The sequence below is a fragment of the Palaemon carinicauda genome, unplaced genomic scaffold, assembly GCF_036898095.1.
Source record: "Palaemon carinicauda isolate YSFRI2023 unplaced genomic scaffold, ASM3689809v2 scaffold91, whole genome shotgun sequence".
Classification (NCBI taxonomy): Eukaryota; Metazoa; Arthropoda; class Malacostraca; order Decapoda; family Palaemonidae; genus Palaemon; species Palaemon carinicauda.
In genome coordinates this window covers 160001-187760 of record NW_027172215.1, presented here as the reverse complement: position 1 = coordinate 187760, position 27760 = coordinate 160001, and the positions used below count along the sequence as shown (strand labels likewise).

The window sequence follows — 27760 nt, the reverse complement described above, 5'->3', positions numbered from 1 at the left end:
GAGGGAACACCTGAGGCTCAGTCTGCAAAGGCTGATCAAAGGAAGTAGCAGAAGGTAGGCGCATGGGTGGAGGAGGCTGACTCCTGGCATGAGTGGCTGAACCCAAGGGTTGCGCTTGCTGAGCGGTTGGCGGAAGCGGAGTAGCAAGTTCCTGTTCCTGTGGTGTGAGCGGAGCGCGATGAGGTAGAGGCTGCGCAGAACAAGGTAAATGTCTCGCAAGCTGAGGCTCCTGAGGCGCAAGGCTAAGGTGTAGTGGTGCTTGCCTTGTGGAGGGTTGAGCTCGCTGCAGCGAGAGCTGAGGAGACTGACTCAAGGACGGGAGAGGTTGTTGTACCTCAACCGAGTGTTGCATCACTGGTGGAGCAGCAAGTGGAGGCGGAGGAAGAGAGGTATAATCCTCCTGATCCCATGTAAAGGTTGCCTTAAAGAAGGCGGAGGCTGAGCACCACTGGGAACAGCCAACTCAGAACGTGGCTCAACATCGTACGCCTGGCAGGTGGTACTGCGATCAGGCGGAGCGAGCGCAGGCGGAGCGAGCGCAGGCGGAGGGAGTGTAGGCGGAGGCGGAGGCGCAACACTCTCAGCCCGACACTCACGCATCAAGACCGAAAGTTGTGACTGCATGGACTGCAGTAGAGTCAACTTGGGGTCGGCAGACACTAAGGTCTGCTGAGGTAAAGCCTTAACAGCAGAGATCTGTTGCGGCAGAACCTTACTCCTCTTAGGCGGAGTGCATTCAACTGATGACTGAGGAGAGTCAGAGCTAACCCAATGACTGCATCCGGGTTGTTGAACTCTAACTTCGTACGTCTGGCATAGGTCTGGACTTTATGTTTAAGAGGTCTTGAGACCTGAGACCAGCGTTTTCTCCCCTAAATTTCTTCTGCAGACGAGCAAAATAAGGGCTCAATCGTCTGCGGGTGGGAGTGACGGTCTCGGTAAGACACGCCCACAACCACCGAGGATACTTCTGTGCGCCGATCAAGGCCTGCTGAACCCTTTTGTCCTTCGACATTGCTTCTCCCCTGGGCTTGGGAGCTTGCAAGAGGTCCCGGACTGGGAGAACGACTGGCGCGCACAGAAGTACCCTCACGCACAACACTGACACACTTTGCGCTAATCACTTATCACTTTGATTTTCTGTTTGCACTTATTTCACTGAACTCGAAACTTTAAGTGGTTTGTACCTGAAACACGCAATTCTATCCTTTCTCAAAAGTTAGTAATTGCGAAAACAGAATTACAATGTAACAGAAAAATCTAATGAAAGATAAATAATTCAGTGGCTGGAAAGAGACTAAACACTAGATCACTCTAGAAACGTTTACTTTCTTCCCCTAAAGAGACTAGGGAGAAGAGCAAAAACGATAACAACGTTACTCGTACGCCTGGCAGGCTTGAATGAAACGTTTATCCTCCTCTTTCTCCCTCCGTCTCTATCTCTCTCTCTCTCTCTCTCTCTCTTGACTTAGAACCTGAAAGAAGAGCCCAATCATATATATCGTTAAAACATATTATTGTTAAAGGAAAAAACTGAAATATTTCCCAAAATGAAAAGTTCCTTTATTAGGATTAAAACCATTAAGTTAAGAAAGAATGAACAAAACGCTAGACACGGTTACTCTTACTGCAATGTGAAACCGTGAAAATTCTTTCTCTATCGTAACGATAGAGTGCAAGTTGAACGTTCTGAACGTCAACAACTGCAGAGACAAAACAAAACGTTAGTTCAACTTTGAAAACAGTACTAGACTATCAAAGAAATTCTTTCAAAGACATTAAAATAGCATAATATGTTAACAGGTAAAACCGAAATGACGGGCTCAATGTTAATTAACTTCGGTACCAAGAAAAGACCGCCTACTATTAGGAAGGTCGAATATAAACAAATATAAAAATTAATTTTAATAAGTTTATAAAAAAAAGGAAGTTAATCGAAGAGGCCTATAAGAGGCGGAGAGATATAAAATAAATCTATAACTTTTGTTAAGCAAAATTAAGAAGGAGAGTCTATACTCTCTTAGACACCAACACTTCCGTCTAAGGGAAGGGTCGGCCATAAAAGGTGAAAGAGAGTTCATACTCTCTTCGTCACCATAATTAATCAAATTAATTCCAAAAGCTAACTAAGCTAATATAGAAGTTTCCAGTAAAGCGACAGCCGAAATCAAAGAGAAATACTTCACCAAAGTCGTGAAAATACTCCAAGAACATAAGCGTATCCCAGAACGTCTTGCCGGAAGCACGACAGAGGAATAATTGAGGAGGTGTCAACAAGAAGTACTTGAGTACCTGGCCACAGGTGGCGCTGGTAAGTACACCCCCTTCTAGTATTGTGATAGCTGGCGTATCCCTCCATAGAATTCTGTCGGGCAACGGAGTTGACAGCTACATGATTATCGGGTAAGTTTAATATTGAAAATTACAATTTTCACATATTTTGATCATAATAAAGAACCAAATACTAAGTTACTATCATAATTTAAATATATAGTTAGAGTCACTTCTCAAGTCCAAATATCTCTCAAGATTTTCTCCTACTCAAAAGACAAAATTAAATTGAGATGAAGTACAATAAAAAGCCAAGAAATAAGACACTCAAGATGATTCACAATCATTGTGCCATCGTCTTTTGTGCTACAGTAATATACAGAAGTAAGAAGTTCAGGAAATATGAGATCTTGTTACCAAGAAACCAGACAGAACATTGAGAATAGTTAAACTCTAAAGAGATCTACCTAAGGAAGGGGTCAAACAGTTACAAAAAATAACCTTTTTTTTTAAGTCTTACAAAAACCGAGACACTAAATGGTGACCGATTCAACAATACATATCTTGAACTTTGGTTATATAAGGCAGGTGTTGGGTGCTGGGAGACCATTTGCCAGCAGAGCACAGCTGGGGAAAACCTTTCAGTTAAACTGTGAAGTCAAAGCTAGAAGAGGATGGACAGAAAGTGCAAAACCATGAACTGTGGCCAAGATTGGATTCATATCAAGTAGGGTCTACAAACTGAAAACTCTTTGCTTAACAAACGCCAACTTCCGCATCTCATAAAGTCAAGGTCTTAAACCCAAATATGGAAGAGAACAAGAAAACTTAAGACTGAAATCTTTCAACCGAGGACCCAGTTCTATGCAGGAAAATATTCATTCTTTTGAAATATATATTAAAATCTAAACTGAATTAACTTTAAATACTTATTTGGAATTCATGTATTATTCATTTCAAAATGAAGACCTTTGCCAAAATAAGATACAAAGAATATATTTCACAAAGATAAAGTATTTGCAAACTGTTCCCCCAGAAAGATGGTACAGGTAAATGACCTGATTGTGGAATCTGTGTCCTTTTTCTTCCCAAAGGAACTGTAAAGAGAAATCATAGCCCCTGTGAGGGAGATCTGGGTAGGAACTTACATGGATACCAAGAAAGTATTGAAATAATTTCAGTTTAATAATTAGGTTCATTTTAATGACCCTTCATGGAATGCATGCATTGAATACTAAATTGCTCTAGTAGGTTTAACATAAACCTAATATATAAAAATAATATTTTCAAAAGTAATCTCAGCTTTATCTCAAATTTGGTATTAACCAAATCTTGTCTGAACAAAGATAGCAACTGACAAGAGAGAAGATAACCAGGCTACGTCTAAGAAAATGTCTAGACCTAATTTGATAGACATATGCCACTTGCAACCTGAACAGCTCGCCACCTTGAACCTATCAACTAGTAGAAAACTTAAAAATATTACACACTTCAAAATCTCCCCTGATGCTAATAATGCTATTATTACTACCTTAGCTAAGGATAGTATAAGACCAAGGGCTCTAATATGGAAAATAGCCCAGTGAGGAAAGGAAATAAGTTAACAGTGTGCCCGAGTGTACCTTCAAGCAAGAGAACTCTAACCCAAGACAGTGGAAGACCATGGTACAGAGGCTTATCAGTTAGCAAATACAGTTGGCTAACACAACTCTGTTGTATTGATAACTCTTGCAGAGTAAAAATCTGTGGTTAAACTTCAAGTAGGAGCTAATCTTCTAATATGAGATTTCACACTTGATTCTGATAGAAAACTTTCATCAAAATGTTAACCAAGACTTACACTACTACTGTATGTAAGCCTTCTAAAGGTTAAAATAGGAGAGCATTTTCAAAAATAGATCTTTGCAAGTTTAAATATGATACAAAAGAGAATTTTGAAAGAATCTTTGAGATCTTGACCTTATTGGTTTGAGTTTCAATGCTCTAACTGGAATGAAAGTTTTCAAAGGTTATTCCTCAAAACTATGTTAAAGAGAGGAATGAGAAGAGCATGGGGTAACTTCTTCACTCAACAGACTTTTTCTCTCTAGCAATAGACTAGTATTAATACTAGAATCTTAATTAAACATGTATGTAATGGTAGAGACATAAAAACGAGAGGAAAACTATCCGTTAAGGAAGATGATATGATGGATGCGGGACTACCATGTGGGAGAAGTTTAGGTAGACCAAAACTGCGATGGATTGACTGTGTGAAGAGAGACATGAGGGAGTTGGGACTGAGTGAGGAAGGTGCACTGGATAGAAGGAAATGGAAGAAGAGTGTATTGAGGAACCATTATAGTATCCCCAAATGGGGACAAGCTTGTAGAGAAAGTAGAGAAAGGACTTGCTCATTCTTCTGTCTGTAGCTTAAACAAAATTTCACCAGACACTGAGGAAACTTTATCCAGAGGATCAAACCAACAGCTCAAGTACCTTAGTACAACATCCTGATTTAATCTAATTCAATTTGAAAGTAGAAATTTTTTCAATAATAAAGGACCTTGCAACATCTGATCACACTGTTAGTAACAAAATCTATTGCTAAACTGAGGTCAAAATATATACAACCATAATTTGACTAAAGAAAAACCTCTCTTTATAACCTATAAAAAATTCTTAAATTGATTTCAATACTTTAAATCTTTCTATTTTTAAACTAAGAAAAGCATGTACAGTATACTGTTGATGTTAAGACAAGTCTTTCTAGCTGCTATAATGGAAAAATATTGTTTTGTAAAAATCCCATGTGGAAATTGTATTGTCAGAGAGGATTTCCAATCGAGTAACAGAAATGGCTTCCTTACTAAACGAGTCCCAGATATGTCAAACTCTGACAGGGAGCAAACTGGCTCTATAAGAACAATACTTGCATTCACATCCCCAGACTTGATAAGGTGAAAACACTCAATCTTGAAAATCTTACGAGGGAAACTTTATTAAAATTGCAAACTTGTCGACCACTGATAAACTTTAACTCTCCTCAAGCAGACACACCCCTAAGAACAAGAAAAGCATTCGGTTAATAATTCCACTAAGACATCGATTTCCCAGAATGAAATGAGGGAAAAATGTCCATCTCTTGTTCAAAACAAAAGTTCTAGTTTGGGGAAATATTTCTTGACCTTGTGGCCCCATTTCTCAATACTGTTTATTGCCAAAGGAATCATGTCGTCAAGAGTGTGTAGCAATGACGTTTACTTTCACTAGAAAACCAGACAGAACTGGTGCCTTGAACACAAAGTAACTAAGCAATTTTTGAGCGTTTGCAACTCTACAATCGAGCAATTATCGATAGATGATTCATCTCTAGAGTAGCTTCCCATTTTACCAGACAGATTCAGAAACTTAGGACTTCCTCACTGAAGTAGATTCTGAAGAAAATCCCTCGAATCTAGAAGGTGCAATTGATTTTTGATGGACAGAATGATAGGAACTGATTTTGGCTCTATAAGATCTGTCCCGTCCTGTTTAAGATGAAATTGAATGGGCAGTATTCTGAGTTGAGCAAATAGGAATTTACTTCTCCTAAGAAGACATAGATAGCAGCAGTAGGGGATTCAGCATTATGAAGCTTCATCTGTGGTGGATAATGTGGGAGGGTAGGGGGCTGTGCCACCCTAGTAGTACCAGTCGAATTCGGTTGAGTCCCTTGTCAGGGTGGGAGGAACGTAGAGAGTAGAGGTCCCCTTTTGTTTCATTTGTTTGATGTCGGCTACCCCCCAAAATTGGGGGAAGTGCCTTGGTATATGGATGTATGTAAGAAGACATTTCTGGGAACACTTATCTACTTATGGTGGGGGAATTTCTCGAAAGCTTTTTGATCATAAGTAGAAAATTCTGAATTCTTCTCTCCCACAGAAAGTCATGGAAAGAAACCCAGGCAATTCTCATTCCTAAATAAACTGATTGAATTGGATTGAGACAAGAATTCTTGAAATGACCAACATCCCAGACTTGATAGCACGTTCAAAAGAACCTACAGATAACGAGATAACGGAGGAGACGGATGCCAATCCTGTGTGCCCACGAAGATATTAGGGTGAAAACACTGGTGAAAACCTGTGGTGCTGTGGAGAGACCGAAGCACAGCACCTTGAACTGGTAGATCTTGTTGTCTAGGCTGAATCTTAAGTACTTCCTTGAAGACGGATGGACTGGGATCTGGAAGTACGCGTCCTTTAGATCCAGTGTACACAGGAAGTCTTGCGGTCTCACTGCTAGTCTGACCGTGTCTGCCGTCTCCATGCTGAACGGAGTTTGTTTGACAAACTTGTTCAGGGCTGAGAGGTCGATGACTGGTCTCCAGCCTCCAGACGCGTTCTTTACAAGAAAGAGTCTTGTAAAGAAGCCTGGAGACCCGTCGAGGACCTCTTGGAGAATGCCCTTCTTCAACAGGGTCTGGACTTCTACCCGAAGGGCTTGCCCCTTTGCTGATCCCATGGCAAGGGAGCTCAATGACACTGGATTCGTTGTCAGGGGAGGTAGACATGTTATGAACGGGATGCGATATCCCTGACTGATTACGGAAATCGTCCAGAAATCGGCCCCGAGTTGCTGCCACCTGTCTGCGCAACTTTGTAGGCATCCCCCCACTGGTGGACATGCAGGGGGACTGCCAATCCTAGCGTTTGCGGCCTCGGCTGCTCCCTCAAGGATTCTTACCTCCTCTGGAGGACTTTTTGCCTTTCCTATCCTTGACAGGAAAGGGCTTAGACACCACTGTCTTCGCTGCTGCCGTTGGTTTTGCGGTCTTGGTCGGATGGAACTGCTGGGGTGCTGGAGGCTTATAGGGCTTAGATGTCAAAGCCCTATGAAGGAGGGAGTCTTGGTGAGACTTCCTCCACCTCTCAGCGGCCTGTTCCACGTCCTTAGGCTCAAACTGGATCGTTCCTTCTAAGGAAGAATGCTTGAGCCTATTGATCTTGGTGCTAGGGACCTTCTGATGGAATTTCTCAGCCACCGCATCCCGACATTTCAGGATGGTGTTTGCCCACAAGTTCGAGACTTGCTGGGCCAGAAACTCGATCGTGCGAGTGCCTGAGATTTCCTGGTACGTTCTTTGGAGAAATCCTCAGAGCGTATCAGGATACCTGAGGTCCCTAACCAGATGTCAACGTGGCTTGCATAGCACACTTCGCAACCTTCTCCTGGTTAAGGATGTCGGTTGCCGAGATCGAGACCTGCCAGTTGGAGTCTCTCTCAAGAGGGACTCCCCTGGTAAGCTCTTCCAATGAATGGTGGAGAGGAAGAGCTAAACAAGGCTCCTTAAGGATCTCAAAGTACCTCCTCTGCTGTACGTGAGGAGGTGGGAGAAGCTTGTTGCCGGCACTGGAACGGTTGGAGGAGGACAACTCGGAGAGCTGTACAGCGATCTTGTCCCTGGTACTCTTAACCCCCTGAGACCAGGGCAGAGCAGCACTGGCCTTGGAAGGTTTTTGAGTGCCAAATACGCGGTCCAAGACCGTGTCCTTGCCCTCTCGAGGAGGGATCTCTGGGTCGGCAAACCCATTGAAAGCCCTCATTAGAGTCAGAACTTGCCAAAGCGCATGCTCTGACTCTTGCTGTTCTCCTCCTGACGTTGTTCTTGCAGCGAAGTCTTCTGTCCCCAAAGGCTCCTCTTGGGGAGAGTCGCGGACGTTCTCCGAGTGGCAAGTTGGCTCCGTCCTATGTCTTGTAGAAGACTTTGGTAAAGTCTTCGAGTCCTTTGACTCCTTCCTGGGAAGGATGTAGGACTCTAACATAGAAGGTGGCAAGTTCTTTCCCACCCCTGCTTGGGAAGACTTCTCAGCACGTAGGGAAAGAAACACTAGCAGGAGAGACTGTTGGACTTAGTTTCTCCCTTGTTGGTTGAACAGGAACGGGCGAAACTAAGCCTTCAGCTACTGCGGGATTTGAAGAGGCAGAGGTATTAGGAGATACCGCATTGGATACCTCTGACACCACAACGTCGACAATCGACAGAGGATCAACCTCTGCCGGAGTCGGCGATTGCTGGACAGCAGCACCCAATTGGATGTAGTCAAGTAAGGCTTCCTTGGAGGGCGAACCCTCAAGCCCCAAGGAAGACCAAAGCTGTAAAAGATGGATTAGTGACACATCCTCCCCCGGGGGGAGAGGTGGAGCTGCCTTGCTAGGGGAGGCAACGCCATCTCTCGAACCCCAAGCTTGGAAAACAGTACAACAGTCTACACTACCACTCGACAGTCTCTCGAAAGAGACCGACCGACTGGGAGCTTCGGAGGAGGTTTGAGCAACAGAAGAAGAGTCCTTGGGTTTTTCTCCTTTCAAAGAAACCTTTGAAGGAGAAATATCCCGTCTGGACTTCTTCTTACGTCGCCGTGAAAACCTCTCCCACTGGGAGGTAGACCACTCCCTGCACTCACTACACTATTATCACTATCATACCGTTGACTTCTACAGTAAGGGCAAACGGTGTGAGGGTCTGTCTCGACCGCCAACATGAATGTTCCGCAGGGGCGGTCGGGTAATCCAGGGCAGGTGCGCACAATAGCAGAGGCCAACTTCACACACAAACCTGTCAAAAAGAGAAAGCAAAATAAAAAAAAGCATTAATGGCTGCCAATGAGCGGCGAGGATGAAGCGGACACGTCCGACTACCATCCGAGCCAAGAGCAAAGTGAGTTCAAGCACAGGCGTGTGTGTAGGGGGGGGGTAGCAAGCTACCCTCCCCTACCTAACTAGCGGTGTGGGTAGTAAACCCTCGTTAAATTTTAATGGCTCGTCATTTCAGCTACGCCGAAAGTAATAGCCCTATTAAATAGCTAAGGTTTGTATTCCAGTTACGGAACAACTATAAATCACACACATTCATATTACATCTAAATGTGAATAAGAAGAGGTTAAAAAGATTAAATAAATAAATTAAAATGAATTAAAGCTTGTGATAAAACCCAATACCTTTGGTGCCGACATTTTTAATACAATCTACCCGAGTGACAAAATACAGTTTTTGTTTTTGCATTGGTGAGGCGAGTCATGATTTTCCATCTGTTTTGCAACTTTTGATGGCTTTTTTATGACTCTTGGAGTAGACCGAGAGCTTCGTTAACACTCCTGGAGTCCACTGGGGGATTCTGAAGACACTTGGAGTCGGCCGAGAGCTTTGGAAGACTCCTGAAGTCCATTGGGGACTTTGTAAGACCGAGTTGACTTGGGGCTTCGTAAGACTCCTGGAGCCCATCAGGGTCTTCGTAAAACTCCAACTGCACTATATTGCATTTCGGCACTTGCAAAGCCTTCTTGAATTCTTCTTGCTAAAGATTCTCTCTATCGCCCCAATTACTGAAGGAAGATTATCTGCAATAAAAGAGAAAAGTTATCAAATGGTCTCTACCTTTGGTTTAAGATGTTTTAATAAAGTATTTAAAATATTCATCTTTGGTCTGATAGGAGGAAGAACAGCTTGCTTCGTTAAGTAACAATTCAAATAAGTGCGGCCGTACTTAATTAAGTAGTTCAAATCTTTCTAGTGTTTACTATGAATAGGCCACTAAGTTCAGCCCTTCTTCCCTATATAAAACCATAGAATCTTATAAAATAGTTTTGATTATTCCATACATTAGTACATTATTCTTCTCTCTCAAAATGGCCGACAAGATTAGTTCTTCAGATTCAAACCTATAAGTTTATATCTTTTGTATATTAAAAATAAAATGACTCTGGTTAAAATGAAACTTTGGAATAGAAGTTTTAAATAAGCCAGTGATATTCTGCATTTTATTAATGTACATTTATACAGTATAGCTTTTCTAAAACACAAAAACCTATGTCAGTTCTTAAATCATAAAACGTATCTTAATGTATTTTAAGTATTAATAACTGTGAGAGAGGCAAGAGAGCGTGCTAGAAATAGGAATGAATGGCGAGCGATTGTGACGCAGTTCCGGTAGGCCCTGCTGCTTCCTCCGGTGCCTTGGATGACCACGGAGGTAGCATTGCCTTGGATGACCACGGAGGTAGCAGCAGTAGGGGATTCAGCATTATGAAGCTTCATCTGTGGTGGATAATGTGGGAGGGTGGGTTGCGGCACTCTAGCAGTACCAGCCGAACTCGGTTGAGTCCCTTGTCAGGCTGGGAGGAACATAGAGAGGAGACGTCCCCTTTTTTGTTTTATTTGTTTGATGTTGGCTACCCTCCAAAATTGGGGGAAGTGCCTTCGTATATGTATGTATTAATAACTTATATAATAAACTGCAAGACTTATATCTTAGGTCAAATGTATTACATTAAATAAAACAAAATCAGCCTAAATACTGTCCAATCATTACTAAGTTCAGTTCTTGTCAGGGTGCCTGCCTAACTCGTGCAATTTTGGGGTTCTCAATTCAATTTCCGTTTTGTTCTACATCAATTATGCTGATGAAGAAAAGCTCTTATAAGGAAAAGAAACATTAAAAACATCAAGATGTCTGGATACAAGGCAAAAAAAAAGAAAATAAATAAAATTAAGTAACCCTGACAATAATGAGTAGTTCACAACTCATGATCTATAAGTTTGAACACCAATTCACAACGGAGATTATTATTTTTAGCTACAACCCTAGTAGGAAAAAGCAGGATGCTATAAGCCCGGGGGCACCAACAGGGAAATTAGCCCAGTGAGGAAAAAAAGGAAAAATGTTATTTTTATTAGTAAAATAAATTTTTGAATATACTTACCCGATAATCATGTAGCTGTCAACTCCGTTGCCCGACAGAATTCTACGGGAGGGATACGCCAGCTATCACAATACTAGAAGGGGGTGTACTCACCAGCGCCACCTGTGGCCAGGTACTATAGTACTTCTTGTTGACACCTCCTCAATTTTTCCTCGGTCCACTGGTTCTCTATGGGGAGGAAGGGAGGGTCAATTAAATCATGATTATCGGGTAAGTATATTCAAAAATTTATTTTACTAATAAAAATAACATTTTTCAATATTAAACTTACCCGATAATCATGTAGCTGATTCACACCCAGGGGGTTGGGTGAAAACCAGTGTACAAGATTAAAGGATAGCCAAGTATCCCGTATTTCATATAATCAGTTATCTCAAAATAACAATGAAATAATAAGTACCTGGTAAGGAAGTCGACTTGAACCGTTACTCTGCCTTTTATTTAAGTTTGTCTTCCTTACTGAGCGCAGCGTTCCTCTTAGGAGGCTGAATCAACTCTAAGGTGCTAAAGTATATAGGGCTGCAACCCCTACTAAAGGACCTCTACACAACCTCTAACCCAGGCGCTTCTCAAGAATGAATTGACCACCCGCCCAATCAAAAGGATGCGGAAGGCTTCTTAGCCTACCGTAACAACCATAAAAACAACAATAAAAGCATTCAAGAGAAAGGTTAAAAAAGGTTATGGGATTAAGGGAATGTAGTGGCTGAGCCCTCACCTACTATTGCACTCGCTGCTACGAATGGTCCCAGGGTGTAGCAGTTCTCGTAAAGAGACTGGACATCTTTAAGATAAAATGATGCAAACACTGACTTGCTCCTCCAATAGGTTGCATCCATTATGCTCTGCAGAGAACGGTTTTTATTAAAGGCCATCGAAGTAGCTACGGCTCTCACTTCGTGGGTCCTTACCTTCAGCAAAGCAAGGTCTTCCTCCTTTAAATGAGAATGGGCTTCTCTAATCAGAAGCCTTATATAATACGAAACCCCGTTTTTGGACATGGGTCTCGAAGGTTTCTTGATTGCACACCATAAGGCTTCTGACTGTCCTCGAATAGGTTTTGACCTATTAAGATAAAATTTTAGAGCTCTGACAGGGCAAGGAACTCTTTCTAGCTCGTTACCTACCATGTTGGAGAGGCTAGGTATTTCAAACGATCTAGGCCAAGGACGTGAAGGAAGTTCATTCTTAGCTAAGAATCCGAGCTGTAAAGAACATGTTGCAGATTCGGATGTGAACCCAATGTTCTTGCTGAAGGCATGAACCTCACTGACTCTCTTAGCTGTTGCAAGGCAGATGAGAAAAAGAGTCTTGAGGGTAAGGTCCTTGAAGGAAGCTGACTGGAGAGGTTCGAACCTAGGTGACATAAGGAACCTTAAGACTACGTCCAGATTCCAGCCTGGAGTGGGTAGACGACGTTCTTTAGAAGTCTCAAAAGACTTAAGGATGTCTTGAAGGTCCTTGTTGGAAGAAAGGTCCAAACCTCTGTCCAAACCTCTGTGGCGGAGAACTGAAGCCAACATACTCCTGTACCCTTTAATCGTAGGAGTTGAAAGGGATCTCTCATTCCTAAGATGTAATAGGAAGTCAGCTATTTGGGTCACAGAGGTATTGGTAGAGGAAACTGCATTGGCTCTACACCAGCTCCGGAAGACTTCCCACTTGGATTGGTAGACTCTTCGAGTGGATATCCTCCTTGCTCTGGCAATCGCACTGGCTGCCTCCTTCGAAAAGCCTCTAGCTCTAGCGAATCTTTCGACAGTCTGAAGGCAGTCAGTCGAAGAGCGTGGAGGTTTGGGTGCAACCTGTCTACGTGAGGTTGACGTAGAAGGTCCACTCTTAGAGGGAGAGTCCTGGGGACGTCGACCAGCCATTGTAGTACCTCTGTGAACCATTCTCTTGCAGGCCAAAGGGGAGCAACCAGCGTCAGCCGTGTCCCTTCGTGCGAGATGAACTTCTGAAGGACTTTGTTTATGATCTTGAACGGTGGGAATGCGTAAAGGTCGAGATGGGACCAGTTCAGCAGAAAAGCATCCACATGAACTGCTGCTGGGTCTGGAACTGGGGAACAGTACAAAGGAAGTCTCTTGGTCATGGAGGTGGCAAACAGATCTATTGTCGGCTGACCCCACAAGGTCCAAAGTCTGTTGCACACGCTCTTGTGGAGGGTCCATTCCGTGGGGATGACCTGATCCCTTCTGCTTAGGCGATCTGCTGAGACGTTCATGTTGCCTTGAATGAACCTCGTAACTAGGGTGAGGTTTAGACTTCTTGACCAAATGAGGAGGTCCCTTGCTATCTCGTATAGGCTCCTCGAATGGGTCCCTCCTTGCTTGGAGATGTAAGCCAAGGCTGTGGTGTTGTCGGAGTTCACCTCCACCACCTTGCCTAGCAGGAGGGACTTGAAGTACAATAGGGCTAAATGAACTGCTAGTAGCTCCTTGCAGTTGATGTGGAGCGTTTCCTGTTCCTCGTTCCACGTTCCCGAGCACTCCCGTCCGTTCAAGGTCGCGCCCCAGCCCGAGTCCGATGCATCCGAGAAGAGATGAAGATTGGGGGTCTGAATCGCCAACGATAGGCCCTCTCTGAGAAGGAGATTGGTCTTCCACCACAAGAGAGTGGTCTTCATCTCTTTGGTGACTGGGATAGAGACTGCTTCGAGAGTCAAACCCTTGTCCCAATGAGCTGCTAGATGGAATTGAAGAGGGCGGAGGTGGAGTCTCCCTAGCTCGACGAACAGGGCCAACGATGAAAGGGTCCCTGTGAGACTCATCCACTGTCTCACCGAGCAACTGCTCCTCTTCAGCATGCTCAGGATGCAATCTAGGGCTTGGCTTATCCTTGGGGCCGATGGAAAAGCCCGAAAATCCTGACTCTGAATCTCCATTCCCAGGTACACAATGGATTGGGAGGGAATGAGCTGGGACTTTTCTAGATTGACTAACAGACCCAGTTCTTTGATCAAGTCCAAAGTCCAGTTGAGACTCTCCAGACAGCGACGACTCGTGGAGGCTCTCAACAGCCAGTCGTCCAAATAAAGGGAGGCTCTGATGTCCGATAAGTGGAGGAATTTTGCTATATTCCTCATCAGATGCGTAAACACCATAGGAGCTGTGCTTAGGCCAAAACACAGGGCTTGGAATTGGTAGACAACCTTTCCAAAAACGAATCTCAGGAAAGGTTGGGAGTCTGGATGAATAGGAACGTGAAAGTATGCATCTTTCAGGTCCAACGAGACCATCCAGTCCTCCTGTCTGACCGCTGCTAGGACCGACTTCGTCGTCTCCATCGTGAACGTCTGCTTGGTGACAAAAGCATTGAGCGCGCTGACGTCCAGCACCGGTCTCCAACCTCCTGTCTTCTTGGCCACCAGAAAGAGACGGTTGTAGAAGCCCGGGGATTGATGGTCCCGGACTATAACCACTGCCTTCTTCTGTATAAGGAGCGACACCTCCTGGTGCAACGCTAGCCTCTTGTCCTTTTCTTTGTAGTTGGGAGAGAGGTTGATGGGAGATGTGGTCAGAGGGGGTTTGTGGCAGAATGGTATCCTGTAACCCTCCCTCAGCCAACTGACAGACTGGGCGTCTGCACCTCTCTTTTCCCAGGCTTGCCAGAAGATCTTGAGTCTGGCTCCTACTGCTGTCTGGAGAGGAGGAGAGTCAGTTTTTGCCTCTAGAGGTCTTGGAACCTTTCCTAGACTTGCTCCTGGAAGAGTCTGGACGGGAGCTTCCTCGGCTGGGGGCTCTACCACGAAAGGGCGGAATAAACCTCGTAGCAGGAGTATCAGCCACTGGGGTGCGATAAGTCCTGGGGACTGAGGTAGCAACCTTAGTCTTACGAGCAGATGAGGCCACAAGATCATGGGTGTCCTTTTGTATCAGGGCCGCAGACAAGTCCTTAACAAGTTCTTCAGGGAACAGGAACTTAGAGAGCGGAGCGAAAAGGAGTTGAGACCTTTGACAAGGTGTAATGCTGGAGGAAAGGAAGGAACAAAGCTGCTCCCTTTTCTTAAGCACTCCTGACACAAACATCGAAGCAAGCTCGCCAGATCCATCCCTAATAGCCTTATCCATGCAGGACATTAAGAGCATGGCTGAGTCCTTGTCCGCAGGGGAGGTCTTCTTGCTAAGGGCCCCCAGGCACCAGTCTAGGAAATTGAACATCTCAAAGGCTCTAAATACACCTTTTAGGAAGTGATCTAGATCGGAGAAGGTCCAGCAAACCTTAGAGCGCCTCATTGCTGTTCTACGAGGAGAGTCCACCAGACTTGAGAAGTCAGCCTGGGCAGAGGCAGGAACTCCCAAGCCTGGTTCCTCTCCTGTGGCATACCAAACGCCCGCTTTAGAAGTGAGCTTAGACGGAGGAAACATGAAGGAAGTCTTTCCTAGTTGCTGCTTAGACTGCAGCCACTCCCCTAAAATTCTTAATGCTCTCTTGGAGGACCTTGCAAAGACGAGCTTAGTATACGTTGACTTGGCTGGCTGCATGCCCAGCGAAAACTCAGATGGCGGAGAGCGGGGGGTAGCAGAGACAAAATGGTCTGGGTATACCTCTCTGAATAGAGCCAAGACCTTATGAAAGTCATAGGAGGCGGAGAAGACTTGGAATCATCTACGTCTGATGAGGGATCCAGGTGTGCAGCCTCATCATCAGAAACCTCATCACCAGAGAGTGGCGAAGTGAGAGGTAAGGTATGCTGAACAGCAGAATCTGCACGAGCAAAAACACTTGTGGTTTCATCCTCAAGTCTCTGTTGAGGCAACACCTGAGGCTCAGGCTGCAAAGGCTGGTCAAAGGAAGTAGCAGAAGGTAGGCGCATGGGTGGAGGAGGCTGACTCCTGGCATGAGTGTCTTGACTCAAGAGTTGCGCTTGCTGTAAGGTTGGTGGATGCGCAGTAGCATGTTCCTGAGGAACGAGTTGAGGTTCCTGAGGTGTGAGCTGCGAGCGTTGAGGTAGTGGCTGCGCAGAACGCAGTAATTGTCTCGCGAGTTGAGGTTCCTGAGGCGCAAGGCTAAGGTGTTGAGGCTCTCGCCTTGAGGAGGGTTGAGGTCGCTGCAGCGAGAGCTGAGGAGTCTGCCTCATGGATGGGAGAGGTTGTTGTACCTCAAGAGAGTGTAGCCTCACTGGTGGAACCGCAAGTGGAAGCGGAGGAAGTAAGGTATAAGCTTCCTGTTCCCATTGCTGAGGTTGCCTTAAGGAAGGCGGAGGTAGCTGCACACCGCTGGAAACTGGCAACTCAGTACATGGTAAGGTATCCTGAGGAGCCTCAACATCGTACGCCTGGCAGACAGGACTGCGGTTAGGCGGAGCGATCGCAGGAGGAGGTGTAACCTTCTCAGCCTGACACTCACGCATCAAGACCGCAAGTTGTGACTGCATGGACTGCAGTAGAGTCAACTTGGGGTCGGCAGACACTAAGGTCTGCTGAGGCAAAGCCTGAACAGAAGAGATCTGTTGCGGCAGCACCTTACTCCTCTTAGGAGGGGTGCATTCAACAGATGACTGCGGCGAGTCAGAGCTGATCCTATGACTGCAGCCAGGTTGAAGAGCTCTTGAGGTCTGGACTCTGCGTTTGAGCGGTCTTGAGACCTGAGTCCAACGTTTCCTCCCTGACAAATCTACAGCAGACGAGTAAAAGACGGGCTCAATCGTCTGCGGGTGGGAGTGACGGTCTCTGGAAGACACGCCCGCAACCACCGAGGATACTTCTGTGCGCCGATCAAGGCCTGCCGAACCCTTTTGCCCTTCGACATTGCTTCTCCCCTGGGCTTGGGAGCTTGCAAGAGGTCCCGGACTAGGAGGACGACTGGCACGCACAGAAGTACCCTCACGCACCACACTGACACTGACACTAGCACTTGGCACTGCACTGACACTAGCACTTGTCACAGCACTGGCACTATTACCACCCACTGCACTCTTGACCTTAAGTTCCTTGACTTCGGCCATAAGAGACTTATGATCACTAACCACCGACTCCACTTTGTCACCTAAAGCCTGAATGGCACTCAAAACAATAGACATATCAGGTTGAGGGCAAATAGTAGGTTCGGGGGTAGCCACTACAGGGGGAGGAAAAGGTAGGGGATCATGAGGTGAGGAAAAAAGTGAAGAGCGAGAAGAACTCCTCCTAACTCTCTCTCTCTCTAACTTGGTTGAATACTTAAGAAATCGGACAAAATCAAGTTCCGAAAGTCCGGCGCATTCCTCACATCGATCTTCCAACTGACAGGGTCTTTCCCTACAGTCAGAACAAGCGGTGTGAGGATCTACCGAGGCCTTCGGAATACGCCTATTACAAGACCTACATCGTCTATGGGGTGGGGCTTGTGAAATGTCAGACATCTTGAATCAAAGAGTTAGCCAAGTGGGGATTCCAAATCAAGCAAAAAGATCGTTAACCATTAATCAGGACTAAATAATAGCTATCTAAGCTAATATAGAAGTTTTCCAGTAAAGCGACAGCCGAAATCTGAGAGAAATACTTCACCAAAAGCCGTGAAAATAACTCCAAGAACATAAGCGTATCCCAGAACGTCTTGCCGGAAGCACGACAGAGGAAAAATTGAGGAGGTGTCAACAAGAAGTACTATAGTACCTGGCCACAGGTGGCGCTGGTGAGTACACCCCCTTCTAGTATTGTGATAGCTGGCGTATCCCTCCCGTATAATTCTGTCGGGCAACGGAGTTGACAGCTACATGATTATCGGGTAAGTTTAATATTGAAAAATAAAATACTTTAAGAAGTGAATTGGCTTCCTCTTTTTCGTAAAAGTCGAGATAAATTAGCGCACACAGTTAATCTAAGTTTTAAATCCCATGATGACCCTCAGCAAGTAGAACCCAACAGATGGTATCTGTGCAACCCTATCAGTCTAGGGTGGTGAAGAGCAACGAGAGAACTTCTAATGATCTACTGATAGACATCAATTGGAATAAGCTGACGTCTACATAGGACCAACCTTCCCCTTTCTCATATATTGCCTGCGAATGAATCTACTCTATGATAACACTAGAAAAGCACTCAGGGTGCAGACTCCACCACGGTAGCTTATTTCTCAAAACCAGCTTGCCTTTCCAAGAATCAATTTAGACTGTAGGCGTATTTGAAGTCTGTGTGAAAACCCTATGTGAACTTGGGGTTGAGGTTAGGGTTCATTCAGCTGACCTTGACCTTTGACCTAAGACTTTCAAAATTAGATCAATTCAACGTCTCGATATAAAAATTAATCCGTAAAAGTTGTTCACAGACAAAAGGACAAAAAGGGACAAAAACATAACCTCCTCCCAACTTCAATGGCAGAGGTACTAATACAGGGCCTATTACAGCCAAATTCTAACTACTTCTAAGTCAGCCCATTTCTGAAATAATCCGTAATTTTCATAAAAATTCAAATGTAACTTTTTGAGTTACGCTGGTGATAGACAGAGCTATGAACATAACATTTTTATTTTAAATTAAAAAACTATTTCTCGACTTTTTAAGCTAAACGTTGTAGGCATGCGAGTTAGGTTCAGATTATTCTACAATAAAATTTAACAATCGACATATAAGACAGATTCTTGGAACCTATTTGTTCTCAAGTTAGGACTTCTGTTCTCTAAGATTGAGGAAATATCACAAATTATCAAATAATATAAATGATCCAGAGAGTTATTTTCTATACCTATTAACCGAGAGACAAACCTTTACAAGGGTGTAGAAACTGTTTGGACAGGGAGTACGCTATCCCGCTGGGGGAGCCGAAGGCTGAGGCTCGGAGAGAGAAGAATAGACCCTTCTCCCAACGGAGACTTATTACAGGTCGCCTACATTGCCTCTGTCCTTGACTCATCCTGCATCGTAGGTCACCTGCAAATTGAAAATCTTATATATTCAACGGAAATTTTATTAACCGATATAAAATAAGTCACATTGGTGTCACCTAAACTTGGATTTAAAAATATATATAAAGAATCCGGAAAATCACTAATATTAACCATAAGTGAATCAGCAAATACATTTTATACACAAATAAATTTACTTCCGTTTACATGACAGTTTTGCCAACTTACAAAATTAAGTTATACGTACAAATATAAAAACATATAAAAATTTATTTCATTTTTAGTGTTGCTTTTTAAAACAAGAGGAGCATTCGGTAAAGTGCAGACCTCCGCCGCGGCACCTTATTTCTCGACCTTGACCTTTGACCTTTACACATATTAATTGGCGTGGATTTCAATACAGTACACTCAAATATGAACCAAGTTTGAAGTCTCTCTGACAAAGATGTCCAAATTTACGAAAGATTACGTGAATTGGACATTTTGCTTGACTGTGACCTTGACCTTTCAAAATTTAATCACTTCTAGCTATTTACATAACAGTTAATCCTTATAAAAAAACAGTTCACATTTGCGAATGTTCAATTTGCCTAACTCTATAACTTAAAAACCGTTAGATTACAATCAAAGTTCTTATATACATAATAAAACACTTTGGTATATTTCTATGTCTTTTTACCCGTCTGGTTTCATTTAATAAAATGTAATAGACTTTTAAACTTGAAATGTAGAATGAATTATATCACAAGTAATTTGTATTTTCCCTAACTTTACAAAATAACGTTCTTTAGTAAGAATATGTCTACAGCTTCGACTGAACTTCAGCTGTCAATATATGAGATGTCCTTAGTTACTGGCCCATATTAAGCTTGAGATTCAAGCTTTAATCTTAAGCTTAAGGCTTTCATTTAAGGCTTGCAGTTGAAGAGGGAAATGGACCTTAAAAACTCAGGTTTGAATAATTATGAAAATGACAAATTACTTTTAAAATTTGAGATTTATTCCTCCGCTAATATCAAACCCCGTTCTTTAATCGGAGACTTATTAACCTTAGGTAGGAGAAATTTCCTCCGACCATACTGGATGGTTTAAAATCAAGGGATGTGAATAGTCTCGGACATGATCAACGAGATGGAGTTCTTTTGGCGTTCTTATACCCCATACTGAAAATCCTAAGGTATTCCTCCCATGACGCCATACAAACATATTGTCTAGTCTCTAGGCTCTTCGACAGATTTGCCATCCTGAGTTTCTGTTTCCTTCTACCTCCTCTATGGAAGGAGTGCTGTGAAGAAACTGGTAATGGAATCACGTGAATGAGTCCCCTGGTGATTCAAATGTGACGAACGCTAGAGGTAAGAGTATACGCTCTAATCCATGTTCCAGATCTTGCGGTTCTCCACCGACAGGTTTCGCGTCTCAGTAAGCGATTGTAATGTGGTTCCCATCGTGATAACCTTCTATAAGGTTCCTGATAGCAGTAACTAACTTGGGTAGCCTAACTGTGTAACTTTTGCAATAGCAGCGTATAGCCAATTCAAAGAGAAAACGCTGATCAAGAGAAGCAAGAGAAAATTGTCTTGTAAGGAGCAAACACAATCAGAATCTTGCCCTAAAGACGAAACACAAAATTGAAGGGCACACTGATGCCTTGCACTAGTGCCGCTAACATCTCGTAACCTGTACACACAATGAGAATGGTCCCAGTTTGTTTTCTCTCTCCCAAAACTTGGAGTCATTGTGCAAGAAAGGAAGAGAATGGAACAGTCCTTATCCCTACTGGTAGTGTGCTAACTCCCCTTTGTGACATAGAACACAGGGAGTAAGTAGGTGTATCTCATACCAACATGTACAGTATAGTATTTTCAAGGAAAATATGTTCTTGGTGCGTGTTCTCTCGCCTTGAGAAGCCACATGGAGTGCAAATAGATGGGCGTTTACATGCTAAGCGGAGAGCAATAGTCAAAATCAGCACCACGTGCACCCGGTGAATGGCAAATGCGAACGGAACAGTGCACAACAAGGAGAATACTATATTCACAGTTCTTAGAACGCACACTAATCGTATAGTGCGCGCATCCAGGGGAGTATACACTCAAGGGAGAATGTTTGGGAACAGGTGGTTACCCAAAGTGCGAGCAGGCTTAAGTGATGCGTAGTTTTATGACCTATGACAATTTTTCTCAGCCGGTAGAATTACGAGAACTCTGAGAGATACTCCAATCCGCCCAAGAATCTTTGCCAACCGCTATCCCTACCTCGAACCTCTAACACATCTATTTCTCAAGGACACAACAGTGGGGCATTAGGTCAAAAAATGCCTCTATGGAAGGGGTACCAGTTTGCAAAATGGCTAATTTCAGCCAGTCATAAAAAACCTTGTGCATCAGACGAGCGTGTCCAATAGGTAGCCGACAAAGCAAATCAGTTGCAGCTTCCTTTACCTCTCTATCTACCTCTTCATTTATGAGCAGGTTTGTCGGTACCCTGCAAAACTTAACTTGTATACCTGCTAGAACCCAGCATAATTGAATTGTTATACCTCTCAGCCCAATAATAATGAGCACTCTAAAATCTTAAAAACTCAAGGGTTACTAGAATTAAAACCTTTGAAATTTTGTAGGAGACTCCTTACATCACAAAATATTGTAAAACTGGCCCCCCTTCCTATAAGGTTATTTATGTCCATAGGAGTCAGGATGCCATTAAGTTTGGTAGTAAATACAGACGATACTCTAAGACAAAAATCCAACGCCAGCATCAAATTTGGAGCCTTTAAACCAAAACAGGTTTATATTAGCAGGTTAAATATACAATACAGTCAGATGTACAAACTTTTTTCTTCTTTAATTTCTTTTATTACCATTAATTGCTAAGCTACAACCCTAGTTGGAAACGCAGGATGCTACAAGACCAAGGGCCCCAATAGGGAACAAAAGCCTAGTGAGGAAGGAAGGAAAGTAATGAACAATTCTGTATAGAGTTTTAAGAACAATAATGACATAAGAGATATACTAACCATTATCTACAGGAAATGATAAAAATAGGCAGTGCCCCTGAAAACTAAGTGTATGGATTAGAGAGCTTCCCATCCCGATAGACAGTCACAGACGACACGTCATTATATAGTTTGACAGCCGAGTTCACGCTATGAAAAAAACATTGCCTTTTTATATCTGCAGGAACAAATATATATTAATCATGTTTAACTCAGCCAGGCAGATTTTTCCCAATAGTTATTGAAAACTCTAAGAAAAGTATGTTGTGTCTAGTTTTGCTAGCAGTACCAGCCGAACTTTGTTGAGTCCATCATCAGGCTGGGAGAAGCGTAGGAAGGAAACCTCCCCTTTTTTTCACTTGTTAGATGTCAGCTACCCCCCAAAATTGGGGAAGTGCCTTGGTAAATAAATATATAGTTTTCCTGCTTAAACATACACCCAACATACTGAATGAACAACGCACATACAAACAAACTTCTCAAAACAAATACAGTGCTTGTACCAAGCAAACTTTCTGTTCAAATCTACGAAGGCAGTAGATGGCGCAAGAAGTACTTGCAGAGAGTAATGCTGAATCTCAAGCTTTTAAAAAATGCTGAACAAATTATAACACTTCAAAAATTCCTTATAATTGAGGCTGGAAATATGTTAATTAAATTAAAGTGTTTTTAATAACTCACAAGTCATTCAACATCAGGCAAGTTAAAGGTCTTCAGCAAATATATAACAAGGGTCTTTGCCTAAGGTAAGACCCTCACATACTGGGGTAGGTTAGGTTAGGTAAGGGAAGAAATGATCTGCCATTAACACATTTGGTGGTTACAATAAAATTGATATGTTAACTTTTTATGATAATCCAAAACTACATACATAATTCCATGAATTTCCAGCAATGGCCTGGATCATGGAATTTGAATCACATAATAGAATCATGAAGTCCAGTCTCTGACACTACGAAAATGTGAAAATCTAAAATTGGGGTTAAGTAAATAACACAATCTATAACTCAAGTAACAGATTCTGATATGGACCTTAACATGACCTTCCTAATTGACCTTTATACAATATGAATACTAAAATAACCTTGAATTATAAATGAATATATTTATATGTAGGCTATAGCATGAAACACGGTACTGTCACTAGAAGCCGGTTCAAAAACTCTATATCTATATTTTCCACATCAATTCCAAGATTGTCACTTTTAATTATATTTCAAATTAACAATAGACTTATATAGATTAAATTCTTATACTAATACTTACAGGAAAGTCACTGTAAAAGGCACAAAAATTAAATAAAACTTATGAACAGGGACGGGCATTGAAGAGCTGGATGTATCAGACCGTCCGGCGTCTGCCATATTGTTATGAAGATAAACATACCTAAACAAACGAAACTTCCCCTAAGATAGGGGCTAACTTTCTCCCTAGCATTAATCAACAAAATATATATTCAGTATCATATATATTTCTCTACTTTCTAGTTACATTATAAAAGGTCTTTAATTTCAGGAATTACATTTTTGTAACCATAAATAGTCAAATTTTGCTTAAACCATCAAACTGGTTTAAAAAACCTGTCCACAAAATCCCTAAATTTTTCTGATTTTGGAATAATTCCCCTAAATGTAGACGCCATGATCTAAGTGTCAACAAGCTTAAATTCAAAATATATAAAAAATCATATATAAAGTGAATTTAAAACTATTAAGCCATATAATTATTAAATTAAAATATGATTATGATATATTGAAAATAATTAATAATGTTTTTATACACATTTTACGCTCGGCACCTAAAAAATTTTCATGGACAGGGCGATGGTATCGCCTCCTATTGACTGTAAAAACAACTAATTTTGCAACTATTAACTTTTCTATTATATAACTATTGTATAAACTTTAAATTTATGCTTAATAAATATTTGTTTTATTGAATATTGTATTATTAAACCATAAATATCTATTTTAAATAGTATTTTATACCAATAATTCTCTATTTATCAAATATAAATGATATATTAAAGGTACATTGCAAATATTAGCTGGTAATGCAAAATATCAGCTGATATTTTAGCAAGAACACGTGGTCAAAATGAAATAGATTATTTGAATGAAAAATAGTGAAAATTTCAATAAAATTCCCTTAGATTTTATCAAAGTTTAATTTTAATCGAGAAAATTTGTTGAAAAGTCTGTATATTTCTCATAATTTGGAATAATTAGGATATTTTGTTAGTGTTTGAATTTGGCGCCAAGTTTTATGGTGAAAATAACGGCTGTGACGTCATCTATTGGGAGTTAAAATAACCGTAGACAATAATAGATATTTAAAAGGTAATTGTCAACTTCTTATGTAAACAATGGCAAATTACCTTTAATATCTCGCAAATATTTGAAAATAAAATAGCACAGTTTAAAATAATAAATATATATTAGTTTGTTTGTCGTCTTAATATATAAATAAACTATTAAAATTATATAAAAAATAAATATGCTTTAAAGAGTAACTAGAAACTCAGGCTTAATCCTTATCTAATATAGAACTATCATTTCAAATTTAAATTCTTTATATTTAAAATATATTTTTATCAAAATTAACTGTAAAATTTGATATATTGAAGAATTAATATATAAAAATGGGTATATTTTCTTTATTATTTGTAAAGAAATCAAAGTTTGAAGGTATTTTTCTAAATTTTTCTGGTAAAATATGAAACAAAGACTTTTCTTCTTTTTCCAAATATTTAAAGGAAATAACTTTTACAATTTTTATTTTTACATTTGATTAAAATCAATCAAATTTTAACATAATAATTTTATCTGCAATTTTCATCTGGATTTATTATAAATGATTAAAATTGAAATATCTTTTTTTTGCGTATTCAAGTTTATAGATAAAAATCTCCCAACAATTTTCAATTTAATTTGCTTGGGTCGCCAATACTAGGTTGGTTTCCTGTGAGTGACCAGATAAAAGTCTCCCACCATCACCAATCTGCATTTGGTCAGCTGAGTGATAAAATTGGCCAAACCAGAGAGAGAGAGAGAAAGAGATCTATGTAGCCGTTTCTAGTCCACTGCAGGACAAAGACCTCAGACATGTCCTTATTCATGGCTGTAGTTTGGCCAGTTTTCATCACCACGCTGGCCAACCACGGATTGGTGATGGTGGGAGACCTTTTCTCTGACCGTTCACAGGAAACCAACCTATAGTAAAACCAATCTGTCGTGGCCGCTGAGACGATTTCTGTCCCACTGTGTAGCGTACTCGTGTCAAAATGATTCAGCCACTTTAAGGGAAAATGAACACAGTACTTAGACTGAGTGAAACTGATAAAGGGAAGCCCCTTTAGGACAGATGTCTTTCCTTTTTGACTAATCTCACAGGATTAACCAGAGGTGGCTATGATTAACCAGAAGTTAAATCCAGTCTCTCTCTCTCTCTCTCTCTCTCTCTCTCTCTCTCTCTCTCTCTCTCTCTCTCTCTCTCTCTCGTCTTCGTACCGTGACTGCTCTAGACGACTTCAACAGATATGTTTTAAGAAAAACAGTGTTAAACTTTTACGCACGAAAAGAAATCTCCACTTTTGAAAAAAAAAAAAAAAAAAAAACTGGTGGAAGGTGAAGAAAACGTTGCATTCAATGGATGCAAAGAATCTCTAAGGAAAGTCTACAAGATATATATATATATATATATATATATATATATATATATATATATATATATATATATATATACATACATACATAGTGTGTGTGTTACGATAAAAAAAGTTATTATTGTAAAGATGTTGATGTTATTTAAGTGATCTTGTGCAAACAAGTACAGTTGTAAATAAAAGGTGAGGGAAATTCGGATACTCGTCCCTGTATTAGTGTTAATCTCTTAATCTGAATTTATTGTGGTTTTCAAAGGGTTTCGACTTGTCTCTAAAGAGAGCTTCCTTCAAGGCTCCAACAAGGAAAAATAGTCCAGTGAGGAAAGGGAATAAATAAAGTAGGAGAGAAGTCATGAACAATTAAACTATTTTAAGAACAGAAACAAAATTAAAATAAATCTATTATATGTAAACCATAAACTTAAAAAAAAGGAAGACAAATAAGATAAAATAGCGTACCTGAGTGTTGTACCCTTTAGCGAGAGAACACTATCCCAAGACAGTGGAAAACCATGGTTCAGAGAATAACAACAACAACAACAACAACAACAACAACAATAATAATAATAATAATTTCCTCTAAATGTTGCGAAAGCAAATCATGGCGAAGAGAGAGAGAGAGAGAGAGAGAGAGAGAGAGAGAAGAGAGAGAGAGAGAGAGAGAGAGAGGAGAAGAGAGAGAGAGGCTCCGTGATCCCAAGGGATTAATCGGAGGAAAGGGTAGGCCTATAATTCTTTCAACGCTTGCATCTACTTCCAACAGTAGACCTATTCCAAGAAAATCATTAGACTAAAGTATTTGTTATTGTTATTATTAATCGTGGAGTAAGTTATACAAATTAGCAGCATGGGGACAATTAAGCAGAGAGAGAGAGAGAGAGAGAGAGAGAGAGAGAGAGAGAGAGAGAGAGAGAGGGGTATGTGGCTGTCCTAAAGAGAGAGAGAGAGAGAGAGAGAGAGAGAGAGAGAGAGAGAGAGCAAATGACCGATGGTAACACAAGGGCGAAAACATCTTTATTTAGCACAGCCACATACCACTCTCTCTCTCTCTCTCTCTCTCTCTCTCTCTCTCTCTCTCTCTCTCTCTCTCGAGATAATGAACAAAAACTTCTTAGAAATGTGTGTATGTGTGTGTATAGAAATCACGAAAACTAACGTGAATAACACATGAAATATGTATAAATGCATGAATTATCGAGACAAACTGAGTCGTTTACCAATAAGATAGATTTTCTTTATATAATTACGGGAACAGAAGAAGACCTGAAAATATTTCATGAAAATTGGGAGAGAAAAACAAAAAAATTGTAAAAAAGAGATCATGATGAATATGTTTTTATTTATGCAAAGATTTCGGTAAAACGATTGTAAGGTACAAAAGACAATTGATATATTTACTGAATTCCATTATGGTTTGCATAAGAGAATTATATATATTTAATGTGTTTATTGACCTTTTCAGTCTATTATAAAGTCTAATAAATGTCAGGACATTTAATGAGGATGACAGACAATAGATGGACATTAAGAACAACAGAATGGGTCTCTAGAGATTGTAAAAGAAGCAGAGGGAAAGGAAGAGAAGACGATGGATCGACGAACTAAGAAACTTTGCGGGCGTAAACTGGCGTAGAAAGACTATAAACAGACTCAGTGGAAGGACATGTCTGAGGCCTTTGTCCTGCGATGGACCACACACACACACACACATATAAACCGATTAAAACAACATAAAGTTACAAAGGGAAAAAATAGCCTCACCCTTAGGAACAAAGTATAGTAGATCCCTTTAGGTTCACTAATCATTGTTCACTGACCTTGTCCCGTCAGGAGTCTCAGGACTCAGTCACTCAGGACGTAGGACCTCCTGAAGCTCCTTCCAGGGCCCAAGGTCACGGTGGGCCGCGGGAGGCGCCTCAGGGCTTTTAGGAGTCGCGAAGTCTGTGAGATTTAGGGACAGCGTAATTTTTCAAATTTATTTTAAATAATGAATAGTGATTAAAGTTGTTATTAAAGACTGAAATGTGTGTATTAAAATAAAGTCTATATCAGGATAGACATTCTGAATAGATAAACTCTTTTTTTATATATTAATTTTATTTGAAATTACGAGATCTGTGAGATTTAGTCATTCTTCCGACCATTCGGCCTCTTGCCATTTATTTCAATTCATTTCCAGGATTTTTTTTTATAGTCCCTATCCTATATAGCCTTCCAAAAATCATTGATAGAAACCAGAACAAACGTAAAGTATATTATTGTCTATAAAAGGATA

The 27760-nt window shown here is 41.3% G+C and overlaps 1 long non-coding RNA gene across 1 annotated transcript in view; it reads right to left on the bottom strand.

The window, feature by feature from the left end:
* Positions 1-2454: 2454 nt before the first annotated feature.
* LOC137637663 (uncharacterized) overlaps positions 2455-27760 on the bottom strand; it is a 101784-nt gene continuing 76478 nt past the window's right edge. The window contains exons 2-3 of the long non-coding RNA XR_011043743.1: positions 18684-18848; positions 2455-9633 (exon numbers count right to left, since the gene is read on the bottom strand). This is a non-coding gene — a long non-coding RNA (uncharacterized lncRNA). The remainder of the gene's footprint in view (positions 9634-18683; positions 18849-27760) is intronic.